The 11047-nt window shown below is 35.7% G+C and overlaps 1 pseudogene; it reads left to right on the top strand.

Moving 5' to 3' along the window:
• The first annotated feature begins 2680 nt into the window (after positions 1–2680).
• On the top strand, positions 2681–3669 carry LOC104869980 (annotated as a pseudogene).
• The last annotated feature ends 7378 nt before the right edge of the window (positions 3670–11047 follow it).

The raw sequence follows: 11047 nt of genomic DNA, 5'->3' as shown, positions 1-11047 counted from the left end.
TTTACAGTACTGTTAAAGTATTATTATTGAATGACTTTGAGGTTCTCACAAGGTAAAATATTCAGCTTAATCATATAATTTATGGAAGAACACCTAAAATAATTTTTAACAGAAAAGCTCCTGAATTATAGCATAGATTTTTATTTTTAAAAACTAAGCCAGAGTGCTAACAACTCAGGAAATTTAGATATTGTGACACTCATTATGGAAAAATCTTGCATCTAAACATAAGCACTGTCATATATTTCAAGAAGCACAATTTTTGAGGATCATTTTCAGTGTGTTCTATATGTTCTCCATATGATATGCTATTAATTTAATTGGTTTGAACAAAATCGACACAATAAATGAAATATTAAAACTATATCAAGTTGTTAAAATTATGACATGTTGGAGCATTTATTGAAAATTCACATGCTATTATTGTATTACACAATTATATTTGAGCAAATTAAGAGAAAAATAAAATTTTCACTGACATAAAAACTATTTAGCTCATTCTTCTACTTTTGCAAAAACATACTTTCTTTGGCAGGTTACATATTGAAGTTGAAAAAAATTAGAACAGATACCTTTTAAAATAACACAAAAATATGAAATCCCAATTAACCTTTTCTTCCTATGTGAAAAAAATTTTTTTCCATTCATCTATTTCATTTGTTCAATATACAACCTTTTGTATGATCTAATATATCTCCAAAAAAGGTCTCATGAGTTCAGTGTGGTAGTAGCTTTAGGAATGTGATTGAATCATAGGCTGTGGTATGTATACAGTGGATTAATCTATGACACATTCATAGCTGAGGTTTCTATTAGGAGCAGTGAATTCAAGGTACGTCACTGGGGGCATGAGTAAGAAGAATGTATTCTTGCTCCCCCCTTTTTTTGTTTCCTAGCAAGATTCTAACTGATACAAGCTACATCATAAATGTAAAATAATACTATTAGCATTAATATCAGTGTGCATCCCATTTAGAGAGGGTAACTGCTTAATAATTAGAATAAGAACAATATTAAATAAGGTAGAATAACTTTCAGTGGATTATAGTAACAGGAGTTGGCTAATATGATGAAGTAGAACACTAAGAAAAGAGGAGTTGGGGGTGTTGGTGAATATCTGTAATGGCAGCATTTTGGGAGAATGAGTCTGGAGGTTACACGTTGGATCCTAACATGGTTAACTTGGCAACTTAGTGAGACCCTGTGTAAAAAAAGACTGAGGGCGATGGTCTGTGCAAAGACCCTGGGTTCAACCTCTGATAGCAAATAATTTAAATTAGGGGAATAAAAGATTCTCTACTCTGGAACTTGCTGTTAACCTGTCTTTCAGAAAGTTTCAGAAAGCCCTACACTAGCGAAAGAGAGTGAGATGTCTTTATTTTAAAACAAACTAAACCTCAATGTGGACAGTGCTTCAGGTTGGCACTGATTACCGCTGTGGACCACAGGAGCTGAGTTTTCTTAGAAAAGCTGTGTGCCCTTCTAAGAAGCTGGAGGTCACGCAGACTGCCGAAGCATGTGGCACAAGCACACCAGAATCAAGGAAGAAAGAAATCGCTTTCCCTGACCATATTTATCCAGTGCCTTCGAATTTACATGCTCAGATTTCTGAGCAGGCCAGAAAGAATAAATTTGTAGGTAAGAAGAGTTAAGTTGATAACTGCTACAATACTGAATTGAATAAAAAATTATTAGGTAGAAATGGTCCACCCAAGTGGCTGTAAGAATGCCGGTTACGTATAATGAGTAGTCATCACTAAATTACAATACATCCATGTGTAGACGTCTGAATCAGAGAATGGCCCCTCAGACTTCTCATTCCCATGAGGTAAACATGCTGCAGTATCAAAATACTGATTATGTTACATGGAAAATTAGATTTTGCAGATGTAATGAAGGTTACTATTCAGTTGGCTTTGAATTCATTAAAACGGAGTTTATCCACTCAGATTTAATTGAATCATGAATCTTTTTTTAAGTAGGGAGTTGTTTCCTTTTTTTTATTCCATATTTAAAGCACAGTTTCTTTTGCTATTGCAAAAGTGTATGTCAGAAGATTCCAGTGATAAGGTCTCATTACAGCTGAAGATGGAGGGGACATAGAAAGAGATGTAAGTTTCTTAAGAGTCAGCAAAGAAAAATAGCTCAGTTCTTCTGTAGGCACAAGTAACTAGATTCTGGTAACACCCAAAACAAATGTGGGAATGAGTTCTTTACCAGCACCTTCAGATGAAACTAATCCTACCTGGAATCTTGCTGTGACCTTGTGAGTTCTTGAGTACAGAGTACCTATGAAGCCCACCTGCCTCACAAGCACAAGGACCCAAGTTCATTCACCGGTAACAACAACCAGAAAAAAAAAAAAAGAAAACCTGAAAGATTGGTAAATTAGTTGTGCTTCTAGCTTGATAGGCAAGGTACAGGAGCCTCAGTGGTGGGGCTGGGGGGGGGGGCTTGCAGTAACGGTATTTGCGAGGCCGAGGTGGGCTGTCCCTGAGACACCACCCAGAGATTTAAGCCTTGTTGGCTTGTGAAGAAATGGCAGAAGTGGGACCAGAGATATAGCTCAATGGTGCAGCACTGGACTGGCAAGCATGAGGCCTTGAGTTCGATTCTCAGTACCAAAAGTGAAAAAAAAAAATGGCAGTAGCATCAGGAGAGCTTTCTGAAAGGCAGCTTGATGTACACTCAGACATTCAATGACACTGCCCTAGCCAGTTTTGAAGATCAAAGACAGAAAGGTTTTTCTCTGGGACATTACTTTAATAGTGGAGAATGTGCATTTCTTGGCCCACAGAGCCTTACTTGCTGCCAATAGCAAGAATTTCTCAATGATGTTTGCAGAAGAGGCGGGGATCAGGCAGCCCATTTACATGCTGGAAGACATGATTGAAGATATTTTGGGTATCCTGCTGATTATCTCCACACTAGTGAGAAAAGCACAGAACAAGTCCTGGCTACTGCTCAATTCTTATGTCTATGACCTGGTAGAGGCTTACACAGACTTCCAGAATCATCTTAGCTTCCCAAAGCCAGCGCCTTTGAATAGTGCTGGTGCTCCCATGGTGGTTATTTCTCATAAGAAGAATAGAATGACCTCCAAAAAGGAAAGGGGACAGACCAAGAAAAGTCAATAGTTTACAAGAAGGAAAATCAGAACTGACTGCAGAGGAAGAAATACAGCTAAGAGTAAACAATTCAATTCAAAATAGACAAAATTTCCTGGTTCAAGAAAGGGACAATGGGATACCTAGTGAACAGATTCCTGTAAACGAAAAGGAAGACTCTGAGCCTGCAGGTGAGGCAGGTGGAATGGAGGAGATGGCAGCTGAAAAAGATGAGAACTGTGATCCCAAGGTTCAGGAAGGGCAGCACTGCAGAGGATGTGAAGGTCTGTCTGATGTAAAGATTGCAAACCTCTCGGGGGTGACTTCCACCAGATTTCAGAGGGTGTGTGGAAAGAGAAAATGCCCCAGTGGTCCCGAGGCCCATTGTAAAGACTGGCAAAGTTTTTAAGTACAGTCACTGTTTAGCATTCAATCAAAGTCAAATGGGAGGAGCAACCCTTCGAGTGTAATGGGTGTAGAAAATGTTCTGCTCAGAAGTTCTCCTTGCAGGTCCACACCAGAATGTACACAGGCGAGTAACCGTGTACCTGCACCGAATGTAGCAAGGCTGTAGCCACCCAGCACTCACTGATGGAGCACATGAGCCTGCTCCCAGGACAGAAATATTTCACCTGTGCTCAATGTGGAAAATATCTCAGCCAGAGAAGACAACTAAAGAGTCATTTTACAAAGTTCATCCAAGCTACTCATTACTGGAATGTAACCACTGCCATTGCAACTTCATGGATTTAATTCTGAGCTAAAGAAACACCTCAGAACACACACACACACACAAACACACACACACACACACACAAACACACACACACACGTGAAAAGCCATTTACTTGGGAAATTTGTGGCAAATCTTTCATAGCAAAGAGTTTTTTTCAGACTCACATCAGAATTCATCAATAATACTTTGCAGATATTTCAATGCTGTGGAGGCCACATTTAACTCTGGGTGTTCCATGGGGGACATGATACCTATATACTCTCTACCTAAATTATTACTCTGGAATAATTTTCTATGTAGTTTGTTATCTTGTTTTATTTTTTCAACAAAATTCCTTGTAGAAAAGTAACAGAAAATAAGATTGCTAAATATTTTTCCATTCCTTTCAAAGTCTAAATAACTTTACATTCTTTCTTTTGGTTTCATACATTTAAATAATTACTATCAATATTACTACTGATATAAATATTTCTAATTTCAATTGTTAATAGTTTAGCTTATTCATAGTATGTTGTATCACCATCATTACTGTTTTTACGAGTTTGTGTTTGTGTATGTGCATATATTTAAATCAGCTTTCCAAAAGACCTGACGACTTCAATATAAAGGAGGAAAAGTTTGTTTGCGTTTATGTTTTCCAGGATTCAACCCAAGATCATTTGGCTCAGAGGCAAAAACCAAACAGTGGAAGGGCCCAGCTGAATAAAGTTGCCCAGTTGGGGAGGGGAGGGGGGTGGAAAAAAGGGATTGCGGGGGAGAGGGAGAGAAGGAGAGGGAAGGAGGAGCAGGGAGAGGGAGGAAAGGGAAAGGGAAAGAGAGGGAGAGGGCAGGGACAGGCGAGCTAGTGACTATACAAGCCTGTAGGTACAGCTCCTAGTGAGCGACCTCTTCTGCGCATGCCCACGTCCCACGGGAACATTCAACTACGAATATGTCAGTTTTCCACTAAAGGTTAGTGTAACAGTGACTGCCTGTTTTCTCAGAAGCCCATTCTTGAACGTGAGGATTTGGGGAATCTATTTCATAGTTAAACCACAACAGTGTTTTAGATTGTGATACCTGGAGGCATTTTGGGGATTTTCCCTTTATTTGGTATATATATATGATAAAATAGTTGTACAAAATAATACACAATATTGTATCTATATAGCATTTTCCCAGTCCATGCAGCCTATGGCTATATGAATATATGAACTACAAGGCCCAGCAACTGGGTTTCTATCTGAGCAAAAATTTCTTTGTGCCATTGTGGTCTTACTTTGTCTACTTTTCACAATTTATGTCAATTTTTTTCTATTCTGTAGGTGCATTTTAAAATTTTTATAAAAGCATTAGAAATTCCAGTATTCCTTGTGTCTTTCCAAAAACTATGATTCATTTATTTAAAAGTGTCGGCCCCTTTTCTCTGCTCAAACTACATAATATTTACCTCATGTTTTTATCTGAATTTGTCGCCGGCTTATGTGAGCTAAATGTTACATCCTTTGTGGTTTAATAGGATAATTATAGCAAAGCAGAAAAATCACTTTTGTTTAGATACAGTTAGTTAAAACCTTTAACGTTTATTTTATACTTCTTTTCTTTAGCAATTATACTCTTAAAGTATGTTCATACATTATTAGAAAATGTATCATTCCATCTATTTTAGGTTTATTAGCATAATGTTAAAATATTTTATTTAATAGTATTTATATTATTTTGCCATTTATCCTTTCTAATTTTTTTATTCCATACTTTCTTTTTTTTAAATTCTTTATTCTTTCAACACATATTTTCTGCTAAGTACTGGGTACCTTTAAACAATCATAACGATTTATTTTTCATGCCAGGTATGGTGGTGCACTCCTGTAATCCTAGCACTCGGGCGGCAGAGGCAAGAGGAACACTATGGGCTACATAGTGAGTTCCAGGTGAGTCTCAACTATATCGTGAGACGCTGCCTCAAAAAATAAACAAAATAAAAACAAAAAACAAAAAAAATAATTCATTTTTCAAAAGAAAACTACTCTGAGAATGATCATTCTAATTTTCTTAAGACAGTAGAGAGATATTTAGTGCCTTTTAGTGGGAGAATGGCATAAATATCCAAATGTAAAATTACGTGAAAAATGTCAGGATATATAGAATGTGGCAAGGTGATAAGAAGTTGAAGACAATTATAGAACTTAATTGAGGAAATGATTATAGCTTTGACTCAGGAAACTATAGAAAGGAGAGAAAATTTAAACATATATTCAGTGTCAGAACCTGCAGGATTTGTCAATATATTTGATATTGGGAAGGAGGCAAAAAGAGGACTTCTGAGATTTTATGTTGAACAACCTGATAGTTGACAATCCAGTTTGCTAAAATGTAGAAGCATGGGAAAGAAGTAGGTTTGGGGGGTGTTGAGAGTATCTTCTGTGATTTATAATTTTTATTTATGTAGCTGATCTATAAATGGAAGTACTAAGACGCAAGACTTGCAATGATCTGGAGTTTTCAAGAGAAATTGGACTTAGTTTTACATTAAATATCACCAGTTTTTGTCTTTTTTTTCAGGTTTTCATTTTTTATGCATACCTGTTGGTAGCGCGTAATGATTGATCTCCTTGCGGGAAGTTGGTACATGTACATTATGCATCTTAATGTTTTTCTTCATCTTTCTCTTTATTTATATTTTGAGTTTCTTATACAAGAGAAATGATGTGACATTTAAGATTGTGTGTTAGATTCATTTCACCTAATATTATGGTTGAAGGTTGCATCTGTTTTTCTATAAATGACTAAAGCTAATCATTCTTTATGGCAGAAAAGTATTCAATGGTGTAAAATACGACACTCTCTTTATCCATTCTTCTGTTGATGAGCATACAGGTTTGTTCCAAGATTTAGCTATTGTAATTGTACTGCTATAAATATTAGTGTGTATGTATCATTGTAACCTTATTAACTCTTTCACAAAGATACATAGAAAAGAAAGAGCTGAGTAGATGGTATTTCTGGTTTATACTTTGGAAGAACTTCCATAATGATGACTAATGGTTGCACTAGATGAAATTCCAGTCAAAAATTTTCCCTACTGCCTCACCAGAAATTTGAGGAACCCTGTAGGATCTCTTACTAGGTGGGATTAATTTAAAGTGCTAAGGATATGTGAAAAATGTCAAAAGAAAGATGTGGTTTGTGTCAAATCTTTATGGAAAAAATAAGTAAAAAGAGAATATTGAGGAAGAATTGTCACGCATGATTGCCTGACATCATCACAAAATACAATAATAGAAATACAATCTTGCACAGATATCATTTCAGCTCTATGCAAAGTTCAAAGACATCTTATAAAATTTATCTGTTCAACCATAGACAGATGCTACTCTTGTGTCCAAAGATTGTTCTTTTAAATTATCTTATCTAATCCTCTTCATATTTTGTTTCTAGAACCTTACCCTCCCTTCAAGTACACTGAGTGTGCTCCCAGTTTAAAATGTCGTATTACTATTTTAATGTTCTCTTTTTCTCAAGTAAATATCATTCTTCTTCAAAGAATTTCTCTTATTTTTTATACTTATGTTGGTGACAGGAGCAAAGATAAAGATGACAGTATCCAGCTATGAGTCCTATGATATTCCAAAATTATCTGATCAATTGGAAAAGAGACAAAAAAATCTATGAGTATGATACAAAAATGGTAAAGACTTCTGAAAAGGAAAAAGTAAAAACTAAGAGAAAGAGGATCTCAGGAAGGTGGAGAAATAAAATGTGTTTCATAACCTGTGACATGAAAATCAAAACAAAGAAAGTCTTGGATTTGGAAATGTGAAATTTGTTGATTTGTCACATGGACATTTGGGAGCATGGCAAATGCTTAAAAAAGAGTAAATGAAATAGAAGTTGGCTGATGTACATAGTTAAGGATTAACAACTCCTTCAAAAATTTATTGTTTTAGGGATTGAACTATTTTAAACCATGTTCCATATTTTTAACTGAATCATAAGCAGAAAAAACTTATTTCCAATACAAATCATTTCCAATACAAATCATATCCACAGTCATATTTCCATACAGTAATAAGAAACACTAAATTTTAAATAAGAACTTTAAATATATATCATCCACTTTGGCTGGGGCAGACATTTATACAATACATGCTCTCATACATAATGCCAAACTTTTCTTTTTAAATATTTAAGGAAAGTGTTACTACATTAATTTACACAGACAAATACAAATACACCTCCACAGAACATAGCTTTCCCTCTCACAATGTAACCCTTTAAAAATCCTGATAGAACTGGCCTTGTCTCTTTAAAAAGTAAATGTCACAGGAGAAAAAAAAAAGGATAGTGGCACAGTTTTAGATTAAGAGACAAATGAAATAATAAGCAAATGAAGTGCATCACCTTTGACTACATACTGGTTCAAAAACAGACATTTTGGGGAACCTTGAATATGAGCTAGGTACCACATATCATTAAATGATTTTAATTATTTTCAATGCAATATTGATACTGTTACATAAGAAAATATTCTTACTGTTTAGGAAATATTTGAAATTTTTAGTAACAAAGTGTTATGATGACTGCAATTTACTTTCAAATGTTCAAAATATAAGTAAAATAAAAATATCACAAGGATAATAATTACTGAACTCAACTTTTCCATGCATTTGAAAATTTTCCGCAATAAAGTTGGGGATAACTTTTTACTGAATCCTTGTTTCCCAGATTCCATGTCATGTGTCAGGGATTTTCCCAATCGGGTTGTAAACTATACCAGTAAACTTGAACGCAAAAGTAAGATGCATAACCCAAATCAGGGTAAGTGGAAGACATGGAGATCTTAGCTGATCTTTGTGGCACTGCAGTCTCTTGAACCACTACAATGGAAGACAATCTACAAGATATACATAGAATTGGATTTTACCTGCAAGTGGACAGAGCCCTGGAGAAATCTGCTGTCATACAAAGGACAGAAATTCGTACTCTGCCTGCTGCAATGTAAGTGTACTCTCCTCTACTGCCTTGTTAAAACCAGACTGCAAAGAGAGAATCCCCAACCCCCATCGGAAACACATGAAGTCAGTTTTTAAAAATATCCAGAAATGAAATTTCACTTCTAAAGTGGCCAAATATAACAACAGATGGAACAGTTTCAGAGCTCAAATTCCAACTGAAGCTGCCACATTACACCAACTTTTTTTTTAAAGAATCCAAGCTAAGTAAGTTATATTCTTCATTGTTAATAGCGTTTCCATACAGTCAAAGATGGGTATGCAAAGTCCAAATTTATATATAACCTCTGGGAAGAAACAACTATTAATGGAAGAGCAGTATCCCCCCTTCTCTAAGGGTTGATGTCTACCTTATCCAAAAGACTGACTTGAGCAATACTTGACAAGCCACAGGTCGTTCGTGACAGACTGAATGTAGGAGAGGAAAAAGAGGACATTTAGGAGAAGATGATCTTGAGAGGTCCCAAAGATGCAAAGTAAATAAGCAAGCAGTTTCCCAGGCTTGCCAAGCAATCTTCCTGTAACCCTTTTTCGATACCATCCTACAATGCTATGGGGTTCAGATGTGGGTGCAGCAAGCTATTTACTGATCCCCAAAGCAGCAGTCTTGTTATTTGGTAACGTTGCCTTCCCATGATTCTCCTTACACTCATCTGACATGCTGTCCAGCAGCTCATCTGGCCGTTTTATAATCAGGTAAGCACCTTCAATCAAAATGTTAAGATCAGAGTCAGTTATCAGAGAGGTCATCTCAATAATCTACTCCTTCTTAATGTCCAATCCTGTCATCTCCACGTCCATCCAGGTCATCTGCTGAGCCATGCTCTCCCCTGCCGCCATGACAGTGCCACCTTCATGGACAACTCATGTCCCGGACTGCCCGTGAATTAATTTTTATTAATTCCTTGAAAATATATTCTTAGAAAATATATCATTCCTTCTGTATTTCAGATTCATTAATGAGATGTAAAATATTGTAATTCGCAGTTCTTGCACTACTTTTCCCTTATCTTTCCTATAGCTTTCTTTCTACAATTTTGTAACTTTAAAAAGTGAAAATAAATCATTTTAGAGGTGGTTTCTAGTTGAAAATTTGTGTTTATTTAAGATGTGGGAACTTAGATCATGATCATATATACTAATATATATTACTAGAAGGCGAAAAGGCTCATGATGCATAAGGAACTGTGCATAAAAGAACAAAGAGAGCATGACATAGAGAAAAGTAGGTGGAAATGGCTACATCTCCCATTGCAACACAAGGCATGATGATAACAGCAATCTAAATAAATACGTGTTTATATATGTTTTTACTGGAAACATGCAGGCATTACCATGTGATAAATTTTATTATCCTCAATAAGGAAAACATGTCATTTGTTGTAGGGAAGAGAAATTGAATGGCAGGAAGAAGTAGAAATTCTTATCCCACAGTGTGGTGCATGATTTAGGAGAAAAATACAATGGCATTGCCGACTAATTTTCCATATGAAATTGACACTTAACAATTTAATATTTAAATACCACAGGAAGTTCTAAATATTTTCTCTCCTACTGCTCAAAGGTGATGATGCAAGTGAAGTGAAAAGAAAAAAAAAGTTGAAAAGGTTAATGAACTTCTAATTTTCATCTTTGCTCTCTCTCTCACTCTCAGATGTGTGCACATACACATATTTATGTCCGTACACATGTATAGATGACCTGAAACATTATTCTATTGTCAAAAATATCTTTACTCGCAAAACTGAAATATAGTCATTTCAGAGTTTGTATCTCCTACTATTAGCAGGCCATGCTATTTACTAGACAGCAAAATAAACACATAATATTTCTACTCACTTTAAAAGACACAACACTAACATATGGTTGTTTCTCCAGTTTGGGTATAGGATTGTGTCATCTAAGATATCTTAGTTGTACTGATAGAAATGATTTAATTTGTTTAGATGCTGATACACTTTTTGGTTTTTGTTTTTACTTTGTTTTAATTTTAGCAATCTATTGCATAATATACATTTAAGAAAATGAACAAATTTTAAGGATGTGGCCTTTTAATAAATGTTAAAAGCCATGGGCTGGGTGTGGTGGCTCAAGCCTGTAATCCCAGCACTCAGGAGGATCGCTGTGAGTTCGAGACCAGTCTGGGCTACATAGTGAGTTCCAGGTTAGTCTCAACTACAGAGTGAGACCCTGTCTCAAAAAAAAAAAAAAAA

The sequence above is a fragment of the Fukomys damarensis genome, unplaced genomic scaffold, assembly GCF_012274545.1.
Source record: "Fukomys damarensis isolate Sample0158 unplaced genomic scaffold, DMR_v1.0_HiC HiC_scaffold_6, whole genome shotgun sequence".
Lineage (NCBI taxonomy): Eukaryota > Metazoa > Chordata > Mammalia > Rodentia > Bathyergidae > Fukomys > Fukomys damarensis.
The sequence above is the reverse complement of the archived record's forward strand: the minus strand, read 5'-3'. Positions and strand labels throughout refer to the sequence as shown.